The following is a 21140-nucleotide window of genomic DNA, read 5'->3' as shown; positions in this document are numbered from 1 at the left end:
TGTAATTGCAAGCAAACTTTGTAGCAGCTGAGGGTGCCTTCAGGATATATACATTGTTGCCATCATTCTCTGGGATCAGCCTTGCAAGATCCCTTACCACAGACATGTTTCTCAAAGACTGCCTCTCTTCACTTACTCTTATATGGATCCTGTAAACCTATAGCTAAGATCTACTTTGACCTATTTTAGAATGGTATAATTAAATCTGAATCTTAGTTTTTTGGAATATATGGTGTATGTTTTTGTCCATGAAGGAAGGAAAGAAGAGAGTTGGGAGGAGAAGAGAGAAAATAAAGGAATTAATCAAGTATTAGCAAAAGCACAATCCAAAAGGCAAAACTGTTTAAAAGATATTCTAAAACAGTAAGAAAAGATATATTATGACTTGACCAAACTTAGAAAAGAAGTATCTCTTTCAGAGATGAAACTGCAAGGAACATAAAACAGACTACCACGAAGGAATTAAAGGACTAAAATGACAAGAAAGAATAAAACAAGACAAAAAATATTGACTTTCAATATTAGAAATGAATGATTGAAAAAAGAAGAAGTGAATGATTAAGGAATAATATAGAATTTAGATCATGTGCCACAATGACATTAGGATGTGCAAGTGTAAATTGCTGGAAGGAACTTGGATATAAGATACCAGGAGTTTTGAATTATAGAGAAATGTTTGTGTATATATGAAATAGAGACACTAAATAAAACCAGAATAATAGAAGAGAATGAATATTTATAGATATAATTAAAAGAAACTTTTATAAAGTAGGAGACAATTTAAATCTACATATCAAAAGAGCATACTAGGGTCCAGGGAAAATTGACCTAGAATTGTCAGTAGGAGACCTGGCCTCATAAAATTACTGGACTTTATTTTTTTTAATTAAATAAATTTTTATTTAAGGAATTTCACATATAATTTTTTCAGTACTCATCAAGGTCACTTTCATGAGGTTCTTTGTCTTCAATATAGCCCTTTTCAAAGAACCGGTGCTTAATCCAGTCATGGATTAATTGCCATGCCCCAATTCTTTTATCTCCACTGCAATTATGGACAATGACTACATCAAAACTCCTGTTATCTTGTATCCAAATTCCTTCCAGCAATTTACACTGTAGGAGCCTAGAATTTGAATTGTACATACTATTGGCATTGTGGCACATGATCTAGGTTCTGTATTATTCCTTAAACATTCATTTGTAATATTGAAAGTAAACATTTTTCATTATTCTTGAGCAAAATGTTACAGGTCTCTTCACCACTGTAATACATTTACTGTGATAGAAGCATGACCTGTGTCTCAATTTTAGCTACATTGACCAATTTTGGACACCAATCAACAGTGCCATTCTAATCTAAAATGAGGGTTTGAAATTACTGAACTTTAAACAAGAAGGAAGAATAGTCAAGTCACTGATTAGGGGAGGGGATCCAGCTTCTCTAATTTATTAACAGTAACGTTTAGTGCCCGTTGGCAGTAGACTAACTACAGGATCTGGTAGAAAGGAAAATAATTCATATTTTAAATTTAAACTGTCTTCAAATATAGAGACTGCAGATGTTATAGCCTCAAAGAATATTGTTCAAGTGTGCTCTTCTTTAAAAATTTCCTACTAAATACGGCCAATCAGATGAAAATAAGTAGAAAATTACCATACAAAAACTGGTATTTAACTGTACAGTAAAAACTAAAATATGGAAATTAGAGCTAAAGAGCAAAATATTAGCACAAAAGTTCCTAAAGTTAGAAAGCCTACACTACCTCTATGTTTTCTCCCTTTTATTCCTTCTTTTTATAGTTTTTTTTTTGTACGGGGGATTGAACTCAGGACTTTGAGTTTGTGAAGCAGGCGGCGGAACCACTGAGCTAAATCCCCGGCCCCTTCTTTTTATAATTTTAACTTTTACTTTTTCATTTTTCATAACTGGAACTCAAATGAAGTCAATTAAAACTGATAATAAAGTGTAATCACATTTAACAATGCAAAGAAAAGGAGTAATAAATAAATTGGAATATGATGAAAAGAGGACAGAATAAAAATATGCTGTTGTAATTGCTAATAAAAGTGAATTATTAGATATTGAATACAGAAATAAAGGTTAAAGATATAAATTACCTGAGTTAATTTATAAATACAAAGTTGCATAAAGTTATAAACATAACTACTAAAACAAAGATACAGAGAAACCACACCTGATGAAAACCAAGTTAACAGAACTAGTGATAAAATATTTTTTACAATATAAAGATGACAGAATGAAGTTCTATTAGTCAGATGATCCATGTCACAAATATCACTGAATTTTGTAATAAAGGGAACTGTTCGAGAGAAAAATTATTTAAATGATTTAAATGATATTTTTTTAAAAATAGACTTCTGATTATCAGAACAAAATTTGTTTCTGTGGCATATGCAACTAAACAAGACAATTAAATAAATGTTTTAGAAAGGCAAGCAAAATGTTTATATCAGACCATCAAAATTCATTGGACATAAACATTAATGAAATGTCACTTTGTAATGGAAACAGTTACCTCCAAATGTAGGATTTGCCAGTTATGAATATCTCTAAGTTCAAATTAGGACATGGTTGTAAAGCAAATACAACACAGGTGCAACTGAAAATTCAAACATGACTTCACTTGGAAATTTTATTCTCCTCTCAGTTCACAGTAGATCAGTCATGAACAGGGGTAGGGAGAGGTAAGATAGAAACAAGGAAACACTGAAAACATTTACACAAAGGTTAGGAACATTGCAAAAATAACCATTGTCACAACTGTCATATAACATTCATTGTACTGAAGTATACCAGCAAGAAAAGTTTGTAAGTTTAAAATAAGAAAGAAGTTAAACCCCTAGGTATAAACAACATGATTCTGTACCTGAACTCACCACCAAAAATATGAGCAACTGAGTACAACTTTAAAAAAAAAAATCACTAAAATGTGTGGGACAAGATTAATATATTCCTATAGATAATTTTTATGTATACCAAAATAATTTTGACCTTAGGCTTTAGTGCTCTAACCCATATTGTTTACTGTATTAGTTTCCTGAGGCATGCAGATGATTATCAAAAGGGTAAGGACCATTGTGGCTTGATAAGAATAAGAAAGCTAATGGTAACAGAGGGGGTCAGAAAAATTATGTCCATCAGAGGGTTCTGTTTGTTTCCTTCTTGGCTTGTTTGTTTTAGCAAAAGAATGACAAGATCTGACTTAAATTTTAAAAGACTTAAACAGTATAACAGACTGGTGGGGAGCAAGGGTAAATACTATGAGATAATTTGGAGATAATGTTTCCATAGACCAGAGAAAATGGCAGAAGCAATGAGAAGTAGTTGTACTTTGAATGTAATTTGAAGTTAAGCCAACTAGATGCTTAAGAGACTGAACAAGGAGTATAAGGGAACATACTCAAGGAGAAGGAGGAGTGAAAACTTTATCTGGGAAAATGAGAAATTCAATCCACATGGGAAGTGTACTGTGAATGCCTGGGAGCATGAAGTGTCTACTTGAGTTCTTCATGAATTTAAAAGTGAGACCAATCACTGTGGTTATGGGGCTTTTTCCTACATTATTTAGGCCTTACAAATCTGAAGAGAGAGATCTGTTAGATACTACTGGAAAGGTATCTTTATAAAATAAAAGAGCTAGCCGGGGATTTAGCTTAGTGGTTTCGCCGACTGCTGTGCAAGCGCAAGAACCCGAGTTCGATCCCTGGTATAAAAAATAAAATAAAATAAAAGAGCTAAAGACATTATAGAGAGATAATGTTCCCATTTGAATAATTTTTAGGAAGGGGATGCATCTATGCTGATATGCTAAGTTTTATATAAAACTTAGGTGTGTTTTTTCAAAGCTATAGCAGAACTTGGCTTTTATACTTCCATTCTAGGTAGTAAATGTACAAGCATCCTGTGATTCTGGACAGACCATCCTTGTTTTTATTATATTGGCTGCTGACAAATATAAGATAGATAGATCTCAATTATAAATTGAGATGACAGGTATGTAATGATGACTTTTAACATTGTAGTTCATTGCTGTGTACTTATTTAATTTTTTAAAATTAAACCTAGATTGTATGCAGTTTATGAAATTAAGCACACTACTAATTTTTAAATGTGTCCTAATATATAACATTACTTATACGAATTACATGTATTTCTAAGCACTTATGTACCTAAAAAGCTTTAAAATTTTAGTATATGACAACTTTATCAAACTATGAAACACTCATGCAATATCAGAAGAGTCAGATGGATAATCAGGCAAATTGAACATCTAGTAAACAAAGCTAGTAAAAGAAGATAACAGAAAAGAAAAAAATGTTGGAAATTAAAATTTAAAAATGTCAAAGGACCAATCAAACATATATAAAAGATGTAAACATTGAATGAGCCATAATCAATACTAAAGTATACATCTGAATGAGATGCATCTGAATGCAATAGAGACTAAAAAAGCAAGAAAAGAAAATATAAGGAATCCATAAATTGAAGAGCTGGTTCTTTGAAAGAATAAATACAGAAACCCTTACCCAAATCTTACCAAAAAAAGGAAAGAAAAGATATAAATTAAAACAATTAGAAATTTAAAAAGTGAAATAACAACAGGCACTGGCAAAATCCAGAAAAATTACTAGCAACAACTTCACAAACAAATATGGCACACAATTGGAGAACTTAGAATGGGGAGATTCTTTGATACATATGCCAAAACCAAACAAAGAAAACGTAAAAATCTTGAATAATTCAATAACAGGCAATGAAATTGAAGCAGTAATTTAAAAAACTATCAGCTAAGTGAAACACAGAACCTGATGGATTCACAGCCAAATTCTACAAGAACTTCGGTACTCCTGAAACATTTTAATGACAGTGAGAGAAAAGTATAGTCAAACTTGGATTGCCAGTTAACCTGGTCTACTAGTGTTTCTAACAAGTTTTAACTTGATAAATGAGTGATGTCTTGCAACACAAAAAGTACATCGTGCCAAATGTCATGTAATCACAATTGATTCTCTCACTCACTGCTTTGATATATAAGTACTTTGGATTATCAGTGAAATGAATAATTCTTGCAAACTAAGGTTTACTGTACTTCCAAAATCATTCTCACAAGGTACCATTATCCTGATTCCAAAACCACTCAAATGTCCAAGAGTATAAGAAAACTATAGGCCAATTTTTCTGTGAACATAGATGCAAAAATCTTTAAGAAGATACTGGCAAACCAAATGTGACAAACCATCAAAAAGATCGTATACCATGACCAAGCCGTTTCATCCCAAGGATGCAAGAATTGATTCAACACGTGCAAATCAATAAACGTATATCATCACATTAACAAAAGCAAGGACAAAAATCACATAATTATCTCAATAGATGAAGAAAAAGCCTTTGACAATATCTAACATATATTCATGATTTTAAAAAATTTGAAGAAAATAGGTATAGAAGGATCTTTATCATAACATCATAAAAGCCAGCAACGGCCAACTTACTGCCAACATCATATTAAATGCGGAATAGCTGAAAGGCTTCCCTTTAAAATCAGGAACAAGACAAGGCTATCCATTTTCACCACTCCTGTTCAACATAGTCCTTGAAACATTAGCCAGTGACATCAGCTAAGAGAAGCAAATAAAAGGGATATATATATATATATATATAAAGGGAAAAAGTTAAAATATTATTTGCAGATGACATGATCCTTACAGCATCCAAAAATCTCCACCAAAAGACTCCTAGAATTGAGAACCAAATTCAGCAGTGTTCTAGGATACAAAATAAACACACAAAAATCAATAGCCTTCCTATACACTAATAATGAATCCATTGAAAAACCAATTGAAACCAGTATCATTCACAATACCATAAAGAAAAATAAATGCGTAGGTATTAACCTGAGCAAATGAAATATCTCTATAATGAAAATTACACCAGGACTGGGGATTTAGCTCAGTGGTTCCGCCGCCTGCCTTGCAAGCACAAGGTCCCAGGTTCAATTCCCAGCCCCCTCCCCAAAAGAAAAGAAAAGAAAAGAAAATTACACCAGACTGAAAAAGGAAATCAAGGAGAACATCAGAAAATGAAGAAAATACACCCTGTTGCAAAACAGCCAGAAACAACATAATCAAAACAGCTGTATTTCTAGAACTGATAAACAGATTTAATGTAATCCCAATCAAAATGCCAATTTCATTTCTCACAGAGTTAGAGACAACAATCCTAAGTTTTCTATGGAATCAGAAGAGAACCAGACTGGCAAAAGCAATCCTGGGCAATAAAAGCAAAGCAGGTGGCATCACAATCCCAGAATTGAAGTTATACTATAAAGCTGCAATGATTATAACAACATGGTATTGGCACAAGAACAAGCACGTGAATCAGTGAACAAAACCACCAGAAACCTTGGGCACATACAGCTACTTGATCCTTGACAAAGGAGCCAAAAACACACTGTAGGATAGCCTCTTTTAAAAATGATGCTGGGAAAATTGGATATCCATATGCAGAAGATTGAGTCTAGACCTGTATATCTCACCATATACTAAACTAAAGTCAAAATGGATCAAAGGTGTAACTATTAAAACAGAAACACTTAATATACTGGAAGATAAAATAGCTACAATTCTAGAAGACATAGGCATAGGCAAGTACTTTCTGAACAGAACCCCAATGGCCCAAGAAATAATACCAAGAATCAACAAATGGGATCCTATCAAATTGAAAAGCTCTGTACAGCAAAGGAAACAAACAACAGAATGAAGAGATTCTATAGAATGGGAAATGTTTTTCCCAGCTATCCCATGGACAGAAGAATAACATCAACAATATATATAGCTGGGGGAAAAAAAAGAATATATATATATAGCTGGGCATGGTGGCACATACCTGTAATCCCAGCACTTGGAAGGCTGAGACAAGAGGATTGCTGTAAGTTCAAGGCCACCCTGAATTACAAAACAAGACTGTCTCAAATAAAACAAAAACCAATATATATAAATGGGCAACTGAAATGAATAGATACTTCTCAGATGAAGTACAAATGGCCACTAAATACATTAAAAATGCTTGGGCTGGGTATTTAGCTTAGGGCATAGTGCCTGCCTGGCAAGCCAGAGGTCCTGATTTTGAGCCCTGGTACCAAAAAAAATAAAAAATAAATAAATGCTCATCATCACTGGCCATCCCAGGAATGCAAACTAAAACTACACTTAAGAAGTGAAATAAATAGGACACACATGTGTAAATACTAAGTAGTTTCTCTGGTGTGAGAAATTTAAAGTGTAAATAAGGATCAAAATGAATAATTGATAATGTGAAAAAGGAAGAAAAGGTCTAAAAGGGTTGGGAAAGTGGGAGGGGTAGGGGAAAGGAAAAAGTATGAAAAGAGGAAAGAATGGAAACAAAGTTTTTGTAAATCCAGAGGTGTGGAGGGGTTGAAGGGAGGGCAAGGGAATGGAGAAAAAATAAGAACCAAGAGAGATTATGTAAAGGTACAAGATCCCAATGATGAATGTAACTGTACTGTATACCTAAAATGTACCAATAAATTTAATGAGGGAAAAAAACTACATTTAAGATACCATCCTACTCCAGAAGGAATGGCTCTCTCACCAAAAAGTCTAATAATAACATGCTGATGGGGACATGGGGAAAAAGCAACTCCACTACTTTGTTGGTGGTATGTAAACAAATACAACCACTATGGAAATTAGTGAGGCAATTCCTCACAAAACTAAAAGTATTTGACCCAGCTATCCTTCTTCTAGGTATTTTTCCAAGAGAGTTAAAGTCATCACATTACAGGGATACATGCATACCCAATTTATAATAGCTAAATCTTGGAAATAGCATATATGCCCATCAACAGATGAATGGATAAGGAAAACATGCTATTTATACACAGTAGATTACTACACTGCTATAAAGATAAACTTAAGGCATTTGTAGGTAAATGGATGCAACTAGAGAACATAATGTTAATAGAAATATGTCAGATTAACAAACTCATATCATATGCTTACTCTTATAGGAGAAACACTGTATATACAAATAAAAGTCAAAATAGAAGAGAGATAAGTAGGAATTAGGGAGAGGTTTAGATACTTCCCCAAATTACATATTCCATTGTTTTAAAAACAGCTGGGTGTGGTGACACACACCTTAATCCTAGCACTTGAGATCCTGAGGATCTCCATGAGTTCAAGGCCAGCCGGAACTACACAGCTAGACTCTGTCTCAAAAAAAAGTAAACAAACAAATATGTATATATATTTGCTAATTTGTTTTATTTATACTAAAATTTATCTTAGCTTCTTGAAAAGAAAGTTTGGGTTATTATCTATGTTTCTTTTTTGTAAGAATCTTTTTGGTTTATGTCTTGCACTGAGTACTACTTTTTGAGGGTTTTTTGGGGGGGGGCCGCGGGTTGAGACAGGATCTTACTATGTAGTTCAAGCTGGCTTTGAACTTACTATGTAGCCTAGGCTGGCCTCCAATTTAAAGATGTTCTCCTGCCTCATCCTCTGGAGTCCAGAGATTATAGGTGTACACCATCACATGCAGCTCTTAGTAACTACTTTGAGCATAATGATTTACAGTGTAATAACTATTGTTACTCTTATTATTTGGTTATGAAAATGTTTCATTTTTTCATCAAATAAAAAATGAATTTAAAGCAATCTATCAGCTAAATATTCACTACATAAGTATTAATTATAAGTTGCTGCCTATATACCATTGGCTGGTGTTAGTATATAGTAAATTCAGTGGACTATCTTTCTAAAATCTGAAAAACTCCAAATTACTAGGTTTGGTCACTGGCGTTTCTAAGACAGGTGTGTAACATTTGTAGAAAGAGACAAGAAATTGTTGATGACGTTTATCTGTGGAGAGAAAAGATGGCACTTTTGTTTTTGCTTTATATCCTTATGTGCTTTTTGAATTTTACTACTAACACAAAGTACTTTAATCAAATAATAAGAGTTTAAAAATAAATAAGAAACCATTCATTTCTGTGATAGAGGAAAACTAGTTTGCTTTTTGCTCTCTTAAGTGTTGTAAAGTAGTGTGCTTAACCACAGTCCCAAGAAGGTTCAGATTACTGTGAACCAAAATGCATAGGATGGCATTTTATGAAAATGTGGGGGCTTACTCCAAGTCTTAAACTATGAAGAGCATTGAGAAAGTGGAAAAAGCAAGGGAAGCCTGTGCAAAATGGAAGGATGATTCGGTGAGACTGTGTGTGAGGTATACTTCAGTTGTTCTCGCTGATTGTTCAAATCTGCTTATTTTCACGTTATAGTAGCCAAATATATTTTAGTTCCTGCATATAGTAATTTGAAAATATTCTACAATTGAGAATTATTTTTAAAAGAGCTTTCTTACTCTATACCACATTGATTTTATGTAGTTTGTGTACATGCAATATAGAAGAGACCGTGTACTTTGTTTTTGTGCACCTATATACTTACTTTAATGGGCTTACAGTTACATGAAAAGCCCCCCCCCCCCAGTAATGAGGATTGAGCCCAGGGCCTTTGCACTGACTCACATCCTCAGCCTTTTTTTTTTTTTAATTTTGAGACAGGATCTCACTAACCTGCCCTGACTGTATTTGAATTTATCTTCCTGCCTTAGCCTCCCAAAGTGCTGGGATTACAGGCAAATGATAAGATACCTCATTTGTTTTAAGTAAAATATGTGACTGGAAACAATTCTATTATCTTGCTACATAATTCTGTTTGACATATTTAGCTATCTGCTATTCTTTTTTCTTTATTCCAAAATTACATATAAACATTATTTGACTATGTCAATTGCTTTCAAATTCCTTGACTGTTGGGCCAGGGATTTAGCTCAGTGGTTCCACTGCTTGCCTTTAAGCACAAGGACCCGAGTTCGATCCCCGGTACCAAAAAAATCAAAAACCAATTCCTTGACTGTTTACTTATATGGATGATGTATTCCTTAACTTTTCTCTTTTCATTACTTATTTTGCTTAGAAAATTTAAAACTAAACTTTTAATGACAAAGAAAATATTTCCACGAATTAAAACTTAATATTGTCGGGGCCGGAGATTTAGCTCAGTGACACTGCACCAGCCTCCCAAGTGCAAGGTCATGAGTTTGATTCCCAGTGCCAAAAAACAAACAAACAAAAATTAATATTGTAACAAGTACTTGTGTTTTATAAATTATACTAAAGGACATTTATTTGAAGCAAATTAAATTTTAATCAAGGGTCTCCAGTTCTGAATGGGATTTATTAGTCATCTTTATATTTTATACAGAATTTTTTCAAATTCCAAAGTGTGTTTACCCTTTGCTGTTACTTTTCAGTAACATTGCATAATATATTGTAACTTTTTCATTTGATTCTACTAAGTATATGGAGTTTTTAAATTACATATTCCAGATCATTATATCAACTCAAAAATGTCCGTCTCGTTGAATTTGATACATATAGCCATTGTTATACAAATGTACACACAAACACAGGTTTCTGTTTGGGATTTTTTGTTTGTTTCACATATTAATGCTATGGTCTAAATGTTCGTTTCCCCCAAAAATTCTTATGTTGAAATCTAATCCCAAATACAATAGTATTGAGAAATTGACTTTTATAAAGTAATTAAATGATGAGGGCAGAGACCTTTATGATGGCCTAAATACCCTCATATAGAGCCCAAGGGTACTTGGCCCTTTCTCAGGCAGCACAAGTAGGAAACATCATTTCTGAGGAGCAGATTCTCATCGAGCATTGAATCTACTGGTGCCTTGATTCTGGACACTCCATACTGTCAGCAACGAATTTCTACTGCATAAAAATTACGTAGTTTGAAGTGTTTTATTATAGCAGCCTGAACAAACTAAGACTCTGTAACACAAACATAAAATTAAAACTATTGCCTATTGAAGGAGGGCATTAGTTTTTCATGGCTTTCCACTTTCAACTGAAATTTTGATGTGGACTTTCAGGACCCTAACAAACACTATTTGTTCACAGTATATTGTGTAATAGATCTTAATTTCTAAAACTCAGACCTATTGAATTATTTTACATAGACTCTGAGATAGAAACAATAAAACAGGAGATTTCAGGCTACCTGATCAAAATAAAGCTGGGTGTGGTGGCACATTACTGTAATCTCAGCACTCTGGGAGGCCAAGGCAAGAGAATTGAAATTTTGAGCCCAGCCTGAACAACTTCACAATTTAGCAAGACCCTGTCTTAAAATAAAAACATTAAAAAAGTTCTGTAGATGTAGCTTAGTATGAAGGCTCTGGTTTTAGTCCTCAGGACACACGCACACACACACACACACACACACACAAACAAAGCTATTGTAATCAAAACAGCAGGATATCTCGGTGCAGGTGATTAAACAGAAGCATAGACCAGTAAAACAATAGAGAGCCTAGAAAAAAGCCCTCAAATCTGTAGAAATTAACAAAGTTGAGACTAAAAAAAATGAAAAGAATCGAACAGGTAGTTCTTTGAAAGAATAAACAAAATATGTAAATTCTCAGCAAAATTTACCAAAAGAAGGAGAGAAAAGATCCTCATTAATGCAGTTAGAAATGAAAAAGACAAAATCACAACAGAAAATGCCAAAATCCAGAAGATTTTTGTAACTACTATGAAAATTTGTGCTCCAAAAAATTGGAAAATCTTGAAGAAGTGGAAAAATTCCTAGACACATACAAATTTCGAAAATTGAGTCCAGAAGACATAAAAATTCTGAACAAGCCAATAAGAAGTAGCGGAATTGAGGCAGTAATAAAAAATTGTACCCAATAGGAAAAACTCAGGATCACTACTAGGAGAAGCCAGCATCACCAAAGCAGACAACGACCCAACTTAAAAAGAAAACTACAGGTCAGTCTCTTTAATGAACATAAATGCAGAAATCCTCAATAAGACATTAACAAATAGAGTGCAACAAATCATCAACAGGATCATATATCATGATCAAGTAGGTTTTACAGATCAATAAATGTAATGTACCAAATAAACAGAAGCAAGGACAAAACTTACAAGATCATATTAATAGATACAGACGAAGCTTTTCAAAAACTCCAGCACCCATTCATGGTAAAAATCCTGATGAAAATGACCATATCTCAATCTGATAAAAGCCATTTATAATAAACCAATGATCAACATTATTTTTAATGGGAAGAAGCCAAAAATCGAAGAAATAAGACAAGGATGTCCACTATCACCACTCTTGTTCAATAAAGTACTTGAAACATCAGCCAGAGCAATTAGGCAGGTGAAAGAGATAAAATGGATAATTACAGGAAGAAATCAAATTATCATTATTTGCAGATGACATGATCCTTTACATAAAACACCCTAAAATTTTCACCAAAAGAATGATAAAATCAATAACTAAATTCAACAATGTGGCAGGATACAAAATCAACACGCAAAAAAACAGTAGTGTTCCTATACCCCAATAATTAACTCATGGAGAAAGGAATTAGGAAAACAATACCATTCTTGGTAGCATCAACAAAAATTAAGTACTTAGGAATCAGTCTAAATAAGGAAGTGAAAGACTCTGCAACTATAGAACTCTGCAAAAGGTAAACCCTGTTCCTGGATGCCAAGAACCAATATTGTCAAAATGTCCAAAAGTGATATACAAATGTAATGCAATTTCAGTCAAAATGCCAATAACATTCCTCACAGAACAAGAGAAAAATCCTAAAGTTCACATGAATAAGAAGAGACTCAGAGGAGCAAAAGCAATCCTGTGAATTTATATTTAAAGAGGAATTCAGTGACAACTTCAAGATATAATCCATATGACAGGAAATTTACAACTTTAACTTATATGATCAGTACAGTTTAGTATCACAGTGATGTTTATTGTTCAACACTATCCAATTCTATAATACATGTTATCCCAAGAAGAAACCTATACCCTTCCCTACTCCTTTCCCCTCTACTCTCACCCTTAGCAACATTTAGTCTACGTTTTAACACCATGGATTTCATATATAAAGTGTGATCAAAAAACACACTGTTCAGATTTTTAGAATGTGTTACACTAAAAAACACATTACCATTAATCCTACTCTTTGAGCACACTAATACTATCATCCTTACCATTTCCTGAAACAATGCTGAAGTCCTCTTTCTTGAATATATTTAGCTGTGCTGCCCTAGCTACCTCAATGTTCAGTCTACTTATGATATTTATCTTTCATAGTCATTTTTGACTTTGGGGAAAACTCAGAAGTCATACAGTGCCATATTTGTTGAATAAGATGAAGACACTGTAATATTTTTACCAGCCTGCCTTTCCATTTGATGACACAGCAGCAGCACTCACGGTGGGTTTTTCTTTTTATCACACCCAGTGAAAACACTCACCAAAGAGGACTTCTCCAACTGCTTCCAAAAGTGACAAGAATAATGAGATAAATATGTTCAAAGGTAGGGAGAGCAAAGTATGTAATACATTATTTTTATTTTATATTGGTACATGTTTGCACTATAATGGTTGCTGTGTTGCTCCTGTTGCCCAGGATTGGTTTTACCATTCTGGGTTTCTTTGGTTCCATGTGAATTTGAGGATTATTTCTTCTAGCTCTGTGAAGAATGCTGTTGGTATTTTCATTGGAATTACACTGTCTATATATCAAGTTTTGAAAGAATGGCCATTTTGACAACATCGGTTTTGGCTGTGCAGGAATAGGGAGTCTGTTTTCTGGTGTTCTCTCCAATATCATTTTTTCACAGTACTGTAGTGTTCATTATAAAGGTCTTCCATTTGGCCAGATTTATTCTTAAGTGTTTAATTTTTTTCCAAGCTATTGTGCAGGATATTGTTTTTCTAATTTTGTTCTCAGTGGGTTCCTTGTTGGTGTACAGTAACACAATTTGTTTGTTTATTTTGTATTCTGCTACTTTGGTGAATTTATTAGTTCTAGAAGTGTTTTGATGGAGATTTTTGGGCCTTCTATATGGATGATTATGTTGTCAGGGTATATGGATAGTTTGACTTCCTTTCCTCTATGTATTCCTTTCATTTCTTTCTCTCAACTGATTGCTGTGGTTGAAATTTCAAGTACAATATTGAACAGAGAGGTGACAGTGAACACTCATATCTTGTTCCTAATTTTAGAGGAAAAGGTTCAGTTTCAGTTTTTCCACCTTTAATGTGATGTTGACAGTGGGATTGTCATAAATTGCTTTTATCACTTTGAGGTAAGGCCATTCTATACCTATTTCCTTGGAGTTTTTATCATGAATGGATGTTAGACTTTGTCACAGACTTTTTTGTATCTATTGAGGTGATCGTGTGATTTTTTTCCTTGCTTATGTTTATGTGATACATTACATCTATCACTTCACAAATGTTAAAGCACGCTTGCATCCCTGGGATGAAGTCAACTTGGTCATGATGTATGATCTTTTAATTATTTGTTGCATTCTATTTGACAATATTTTTTTTAAGAACTTTTGCATCTGTGTTCTTCAACGAGATTGGCCTAAACTGGTATTTTTTTTTTTTTTTTAAGTCCATGTCTGGGTTTGCTACCAGGGTAATCGTAGTTTCCAGAAATGAGTTTGGCAATGTTGCGGAATACCAGAACCAGGAAACAGACAGCACCCAGAGGTTTGGAGGCAGTAAACAGCTTTATTTACACTGCCTGACCTGAGTGGGATCTTTCACCAAAGAGATCAGGCCCACAATATCAGCAGGCTGGCAGTTTTATAGGGTTGCAAGCATGAAGTACAGAAGCAGAAGCAGAGTATTTGCCAGTCTTTGGTTGGTTAGTTAATTTGACATTTTTTACATCTATAAGACTTAATTTTATTGGCGTTTCCCTGGGAGTATAGCAAGCAGAGTTTGTACAAAGCAGAGCAGTGGAAGGGGGCCAGAGCAAAGAGTTCTAGCAGGACTTTCTGAGTTCCTTATGCTCCTTTGGTGACAAATTACAGAAGTTGTCATGGCTACTCAGGTACGTTTTACAAAGAGCATAGTTACCTAGTTAACCTGTAGTTGCTTAATGACACAGTTAACTCACAGTTGTCCAATTTAGTTATTTTTTATTAGAAATACATCTGTCTGCCTAGAAATTCCCTTTCGGCCAGTACTGTTTCCCTTTCAGTTTTATTGAAGAGTATTGGTGTAAGATCTTCCTTGAAGTTTTGCTTGAGTTCTCAGTGAATATATCGGGTCCTGCCTCTATTTTGTTACCAGCTAATAGTCTTTTCAAATTTTTTTATCTTCTTTGTTCAATTTTGGTAATTCATATATGTCTAGGAAGTTTTCCATTTTGTTTACATTCTCCAATTTATTGGACTATAAGTTTTCAAAGTAGTTTTTTATAATTTGTATTTCAGTGATGTCAATTGTGACTTTGACTTTTTCATTTCTAATTGCATATCCTTTCAGACCCAACTCTTTGATTCACTGATACTTTATATTTTTAAAATTAATTTTATTGAGCTCACCTCATGGCTTTGCCCCATAAAACACCTTTGGGAAGTGGGGTGAGTGGGCAACCTATTTTCAGGACCTCCTTTTGTCCTTCTTAGAAACTGTCTTTCTCTGAATATTCTTCCTACTTTAAAAAATAATAATTTTATTGGTGCCATTTAGATATACATAATGATCACATTCATCATAGGGAACTTATACCTGTACATGGTCTGTCTTGATTCCTCTTTTTCCTCATTCCTCTCCCTCCCTTCAACCCCTTCTTCCCCTCCTTATTTACAAAAGCTTTTGTTTCCATTTTTTTTCCCTTCTTTTCTCATTTTTTTTTCTTTTCCCTTCCTGCCTTTCCCCATCTCCCAGCCCTAGTACCCTTTTCTTTCGAACAGTGTCTTCCTATTTCACAATATCTATTATACATTTTGGGCCTTATTTACACTTTCATTTTCTCACACCAGAGAGACAATGGGATATTTACATGTGTGTCCGATTAATTTCACTTAAGAGTATACTCTCAAGGAATATCCATTTAGCTATAAATGTCTCAAGTTTATCCCTCTTTATGTCTGAGTAGTACTCCATTGTATAAAAAAAAACCCACATCTTTTTTATGCACTCATCAGTCGATAGGCATTTAGGCTGTTTTTAAGATTTAGCTATTACAAACTGTGCCATTATACACATAGATGTGCATGTATCACTGTGATATGATGCTTTTAATTTTGGGGGGAAAATATGCAGAAGGGGAAAATATGCTGGGCCAAATGGGACCTCTAATCCTAGTTTTCTGAGGAATCACCATACTGATTTCCCCAGTAGTTGGACTAGTCTACACTCCCACCATCTACTTTATATTTTTTATACTGTTTTTTAGTTTTCATTTTTTTCTGCTCTGATCTTTATACTTTCTTTCTTTCTATTAATTTCAGATTTGGATTGTTTGTTTTTCTAGGAACTTGAGATGTATCATTAGGTTATTTATTTAGAATTGCTCCAGTCTTTTAATGTATGTATTCACAGCCATAAACTTCCCTCTTAAAAGTGCTTTCATTGTGTCCAAATTTTTTGAAATGTTTTTCTTCCATGGTCATTTGATTCTAGGAACTTTATTTACTCCTTGATTTCTTCTGTGATCCATCGATTATTCAGTAATGTTTAAGCTCAGTGTGTTTGTGTAATTTCTTTGATTTCTTTGCTGTTGATTTCTAACATCATTACACTATGATCTCATAGTGTGCAGGGGATTATTTCAATTCTTTTCTATGTCTTGATGCATACCTTATCTCAGATATGGCATATTTTGGAAAAATTAGTATGCTGTTGAAAAAAATGTGTGTTCTGTTGTTGTTGGATGAAATCTTTGTAGATAGGTTAAGTTCATTTGTTCACCTGTGATATTTGTTTGTTAATTTTTTGACTGGTTGACCTGTCTGAGAGTTGAGTGTTAATGTCCCTGCTGTGATTGTATTGATGTCTGTCGTTTTCTGTCTAGTAGTTTTTATATGAAGGTGGCTGTAACACCATTCAATGCATAGGTATTTATAATGTTATTTCTTCCTGTTGAATTATTACTTTACCAGTGGCCATCTTTGTCTCTTCAGACCAGTTTTGGCTTGAAGTCAGAAGATAGTCATTCTTGCTTGATTTCAGGCTCCAACTGCATGGGGTCTTCTATTTTTATCCTTTCACCCTTAATCTATGAGCTTCTGTAGTGGAAATTTTTCAGTTCATTATTTTTTTCTCAATAAACATTCACTAGTCCCTTTTTTCTCTATATATCTCTAAATAAAAGCCATCTTCACTGACAGTGATTTTAATTCTCAATTCCTTCATCTGATTGATCACAATACCCACAAGATTCTACTTTGTAAATTCCTCTTGTTCGTCTCTCCTTTCTGTTCTAGCTAGGAGAAACTGAGAAATAGTGTTCTAGATTATAATACAGAAGCTTATTTATGCCTGTCAGCAACTTATTTTACATCTATCAGAGAGTCATAGGCAATACATAAGCACATAATTGTGGCTGTGTTCCAACTTTATTTATAGATACTGAAATTTGCATTGTATATAATTTTTAAGTGTCACAAAATATTTTTCTTCCTTGGTATTTTTTGAGCCATTTAATGTTGTGAAAATCATCCTTGGCTCACATATTATGCAAAAAACAGGTGGCAGACTGAATTTGTTTCTGTGGGCTGAAGTTTGCCAACTCCTGTTCTAGGTGGTTAAATCTACTGGTTGAGAAAAATATGCTTTAGCAGTGTATTCTTGAATTCCTCCTGAACCATGTCTGTCACACCATCCCAAGGTTTTTTCGTGATCTCAGCTTATAACTAATAACATGTTTAATTTGTTACAAATACCTTCTGTGACCCAGGAATGTACCTCCTCTCCTACTTCACAAATAGTTCACAGAAGTAAATAAAAAAGACATTTCAAAAAAAAAAGATATTTCAACACGGCCTGTTGTTGAAACTACTTGTCATTGTTTTGATGATATAATGTAATATAATAGGAGTAAAATTAGGAGATAAAGAACACCCGGTGTAGCCTGGTTCTGCCACTAGTCAAAATTGTCCTTTCTCAAACCTCTGATGCTCCCATTTCCTCACCTGCTCACTGTGAAGGAATATTAAGAGGTTATATGATTATAATAGTAGATGTAAAATTATTGGTAAGGTTACAATTGACCTTTACCTTTATTGGCATTGTGAGGATGTAAAATTATTGGTAAGATTACAATTGACTTTTACCTTTACTGTCATTGTGGTGGTGGTGGCACTTTATTTTTTAATTGAAAATATGTAGTTTATTGTGATCACCCACAAAATTGTATCTTCTATTTAACAATATCTTCTTTAACACTTTTAGTGTTTGTTGTGTACATAAGTTTCTATGATTCTTACAGATGGGTTTAATTTTGCTAGTTGGTTGCACTTTATCATTGCTTTCACATTTTGTGTCTGACCAGGCTCCATATATACATTCATATATTGTTTTTGAAGTCTACACACAGGTTAAGGCCATGCATTTGTTGACATATCACCTTTGAAGTCTACATATAGGCTAAGATTGCACATAAATTTTCCCCAAGCATTTTGCCTTCATTATTCTCATATTTTATGTAACTGTTTCACTGTAATAGAAGTACCTGGTTTATTACGAGTAATACTTTGAAATTGTCTTATTATATTATACATATTCTTTCTTATCACTACTCAATGAAGCACAGCATTTCTCTCTATTGTCCTTGCTATATCCTAGCTTCCAAAACAGTTGGATTTTGTTTAACTCTCATAAATAGTTTCTGAGCAAATCAATGATAGAAATAATTCCATATATTCACTTGACTTGCATATTGAAAGGAATATAGAAAGACCATTATAAATAAAATGTTTTAAATACATAAAATAAAACAGGATTTCAAATGAAATCTACTTTATTTAATTTTACTAAAATAGTAGTTCTCTTCTCAGAACCTTGAAAGTCTATGGACTGTATTTTTTAAAAAATAGAAAAAAAATTAACTAGTATCAAGAGAATGTATCATAAATAACTCTAAGGTGCAAAAATTACTTTTGTAGTATATAAAATAAAATAAACGCAACCCTTATTTGATCTCTATGAAATCTTTTCTCTGCACTTTTAAATTATAACAGAAATACCAGGTTTATAAGCCTATTTTGATAAACTTTCTTTGGTTGCACCAAGAAGAATGAGTTTTTATAAGCTTATACAAAAAGAGCACTTTCTGGGAAACTACTGGAGTATCTTATGGATACATGACAAGTGGGGAAGAATCGACCTTCTCCAGAATGGACCCATTGATGGAGGCTCCCAGATATTGGGTCTAAATTTGAAAACACTAGAAGAGAAACCTGACATCTTGGATCATATATTCATGCCTGAATTGATAAACTCGGGCTAGGAGTGGAACCATAACAGAGCAGTCAGTATTGAAGGCCACTGTTACTCAGTTGAGCTGGGCAGCATCCCCAAGATATATTTTATTATGTAGACCTATAAATCTAACTCCAGAAAACACTGTGCTTTTTTAATACTTATTAATTTCTCAAGATAAAAATTTTATTCCAAACTGCAAGGCAACTTTGTCCATTGAAAACTACATGAGCTTTACTTACAAAATTTAATATCAACCAAAGGCATACTAATAAACTGTTTAGTATCATATAATATACCAAGTGCAGTGTACTGTCAGTGTTCAGTAATAGAAGAGTTGAACATATGGGCTTTCAAGCCAGACTTACATGGACTTCATTTGCAGTTCTGTGTTGGCTACCTAATCTCTGCCATTCATTTCCATTGTCTGTAAAAATGAAGGGAGTTACTACAAAACAAACAACTAAAAAATCTCACTAGCATACAACAATAAATCTTTGTTCTTGCTCGGGTATTTTCCTATAAGCTGGGATAGGTCTAATCTGGGGTGGATACAGCTGAACTTGGTTTCAGGATGATAGGTCTAGGTTTATACTAATACCTATCATCTTCCTTGGACCAAAAAATACCTGAGACATTTTTTTCTCGGAACAAAAAAGCAAAATTGCCAGGGAACAAGCTCAACTATACAACTATATCTCAGGGTTTTTTCCCCCATGCTATCTGCTATTATTCTGTTGGCCAAAGGAAGTCAGATGGCCAACACAAAGTTAAAGCCTGGAGAGGGGTACACTTTCTAATGAGGCATTGGGGAAAAGAAGAGTAACCAAACCTACCACAGACACAGCAGGTAATACTAGTACCAAATAGAAGTGCCATTAATATATGTAAATGCCTAAATAGTTTCTGGCACACTGCAAATGCTCAATAAATGTTATTTTAGGCATACTTTTATGTAAAACCCACAAAAATTCAGTATTGTTTAGCTGTAACATAAACATTTAGCAAATATGTCATTCCATTGGAATCAAACATGCATAGGTTTTATTAAAAAGTCTCTATTGTTTTAATTATAGATGCAATGAACAAGATTATATCACCTTTCAGACTGATTAGCCAACCTCTGAGTAGGCAGATTGGTCATTGCCCACAGTCATCTAACTGTTAGAACTGCTACAGATCATCAAAGAATTCTACTCTCTCATTTTATAGGTAATGAATTAAGCCAAAATGGTGAGATGTCTAAGTTAAAAAGAGAATTTGAATGGAGGATGGATAGATGCATGATAGAGAAGTAATGGAATAGAGGCAATGCAAAGACACAAACCTAGTTCTCTAGAATTATACTTAAGAACTCTTCCCACTCTATCACACAGCCCCAGTATTGTTTTCTATAGTTTTATTTAAATACTCTTTATCATTTTTTCCTGTCCTTCTGCCTTCCAGTGAACTATAAAAAAGAATTGTAAGAAGCTTTTAAGACGTTTTTCAACAGTTTTTCTCCAATTATTTAAGAACAAAAAGATATCTATATAATAGGATTTGTTAAAAATGTAAAAACTGATCCCTACAAAAGTCTTCATTCATCCATTTAAACTAATATTATTGTTAAGATTGGCCTAGAGAACAAAAGAAAGATTTCTGTTCTTTTAAGTATACATTCTATGGAGTAGATAGGCAATCATCAAATTATTATATATTGTGTTCCATAATCCCTTATTTACATTTCCAAAATAAAAAACTCTGAAAACCGAAAT

General features: G+C 33.6%; 1 protein-coding gene and 1 non-coding gene across 33 annotated transcripts in view; one reads left to right on the top strand and one right to left on the bottom strand.

Moving 5' to 3' along the window:
- Positions 1–21140, top strand: part of Mbd5 (methyl-CpG binding domain protein 5) — a 437449-nt gene that overhangs the window by 162887 nt on the left and 253422 nt on the right. For 16 of the 32 annotated variants that reach the window (XR_015450821.1, XR_015450822.1, XM_087210018.1 and 13 more), the window contains 2 exons: positions 3907–4018; positions 13397–13472. The exons of 7 other annotated variants lie outside the window; for them this stretch is intronic. The gene's annotated coding sequence lies outside the window, so the exon portion shown is untranslated. Of the gene's footprint in view, positions 1–3906; positions 4019–13396; positions 13487–20459; positions 20596–21140 lie in introns of all 32 variants that reach the window. 9 more of the 32 variants (XM_087210030.1, XM_087210019.1, XM_087210025.1 and 6 more) reach the window with 6 other exon arrangements.
- Positions 1243–1372, bottom strand: LOC147828428 (small nucleolar RNA SNORA1). Its single transcript, XR_015450845.1, has one exon. It is a non-coding gene; the product is annotated as a small nucleolar RNA SNORA1 (small nucleolar RNA).

This window comes from Heterocephalus glaber, unplaced genomic scaffold (genome assembly GCF_053883595.1).
Source record: "Heterocephalus glaber isolate CG9 unplaced genomic scaffold, H.glaber_assembly_v1.0 deba00001097, whole genome shotgun sequence".
In the NCBI taxonomy this organism is placed as follows: Eukaryota; Metazoa; Chordata; class Mammalia; order Rodentia; family Bathyergidae; genus Heterocephalus; species Heterocephalus glaber.
The sequence above is the reverse complement of the archived record's forward strand: the minus strand, read 5'-3'. Positions and strand labels throughout refer to the sequence as shown.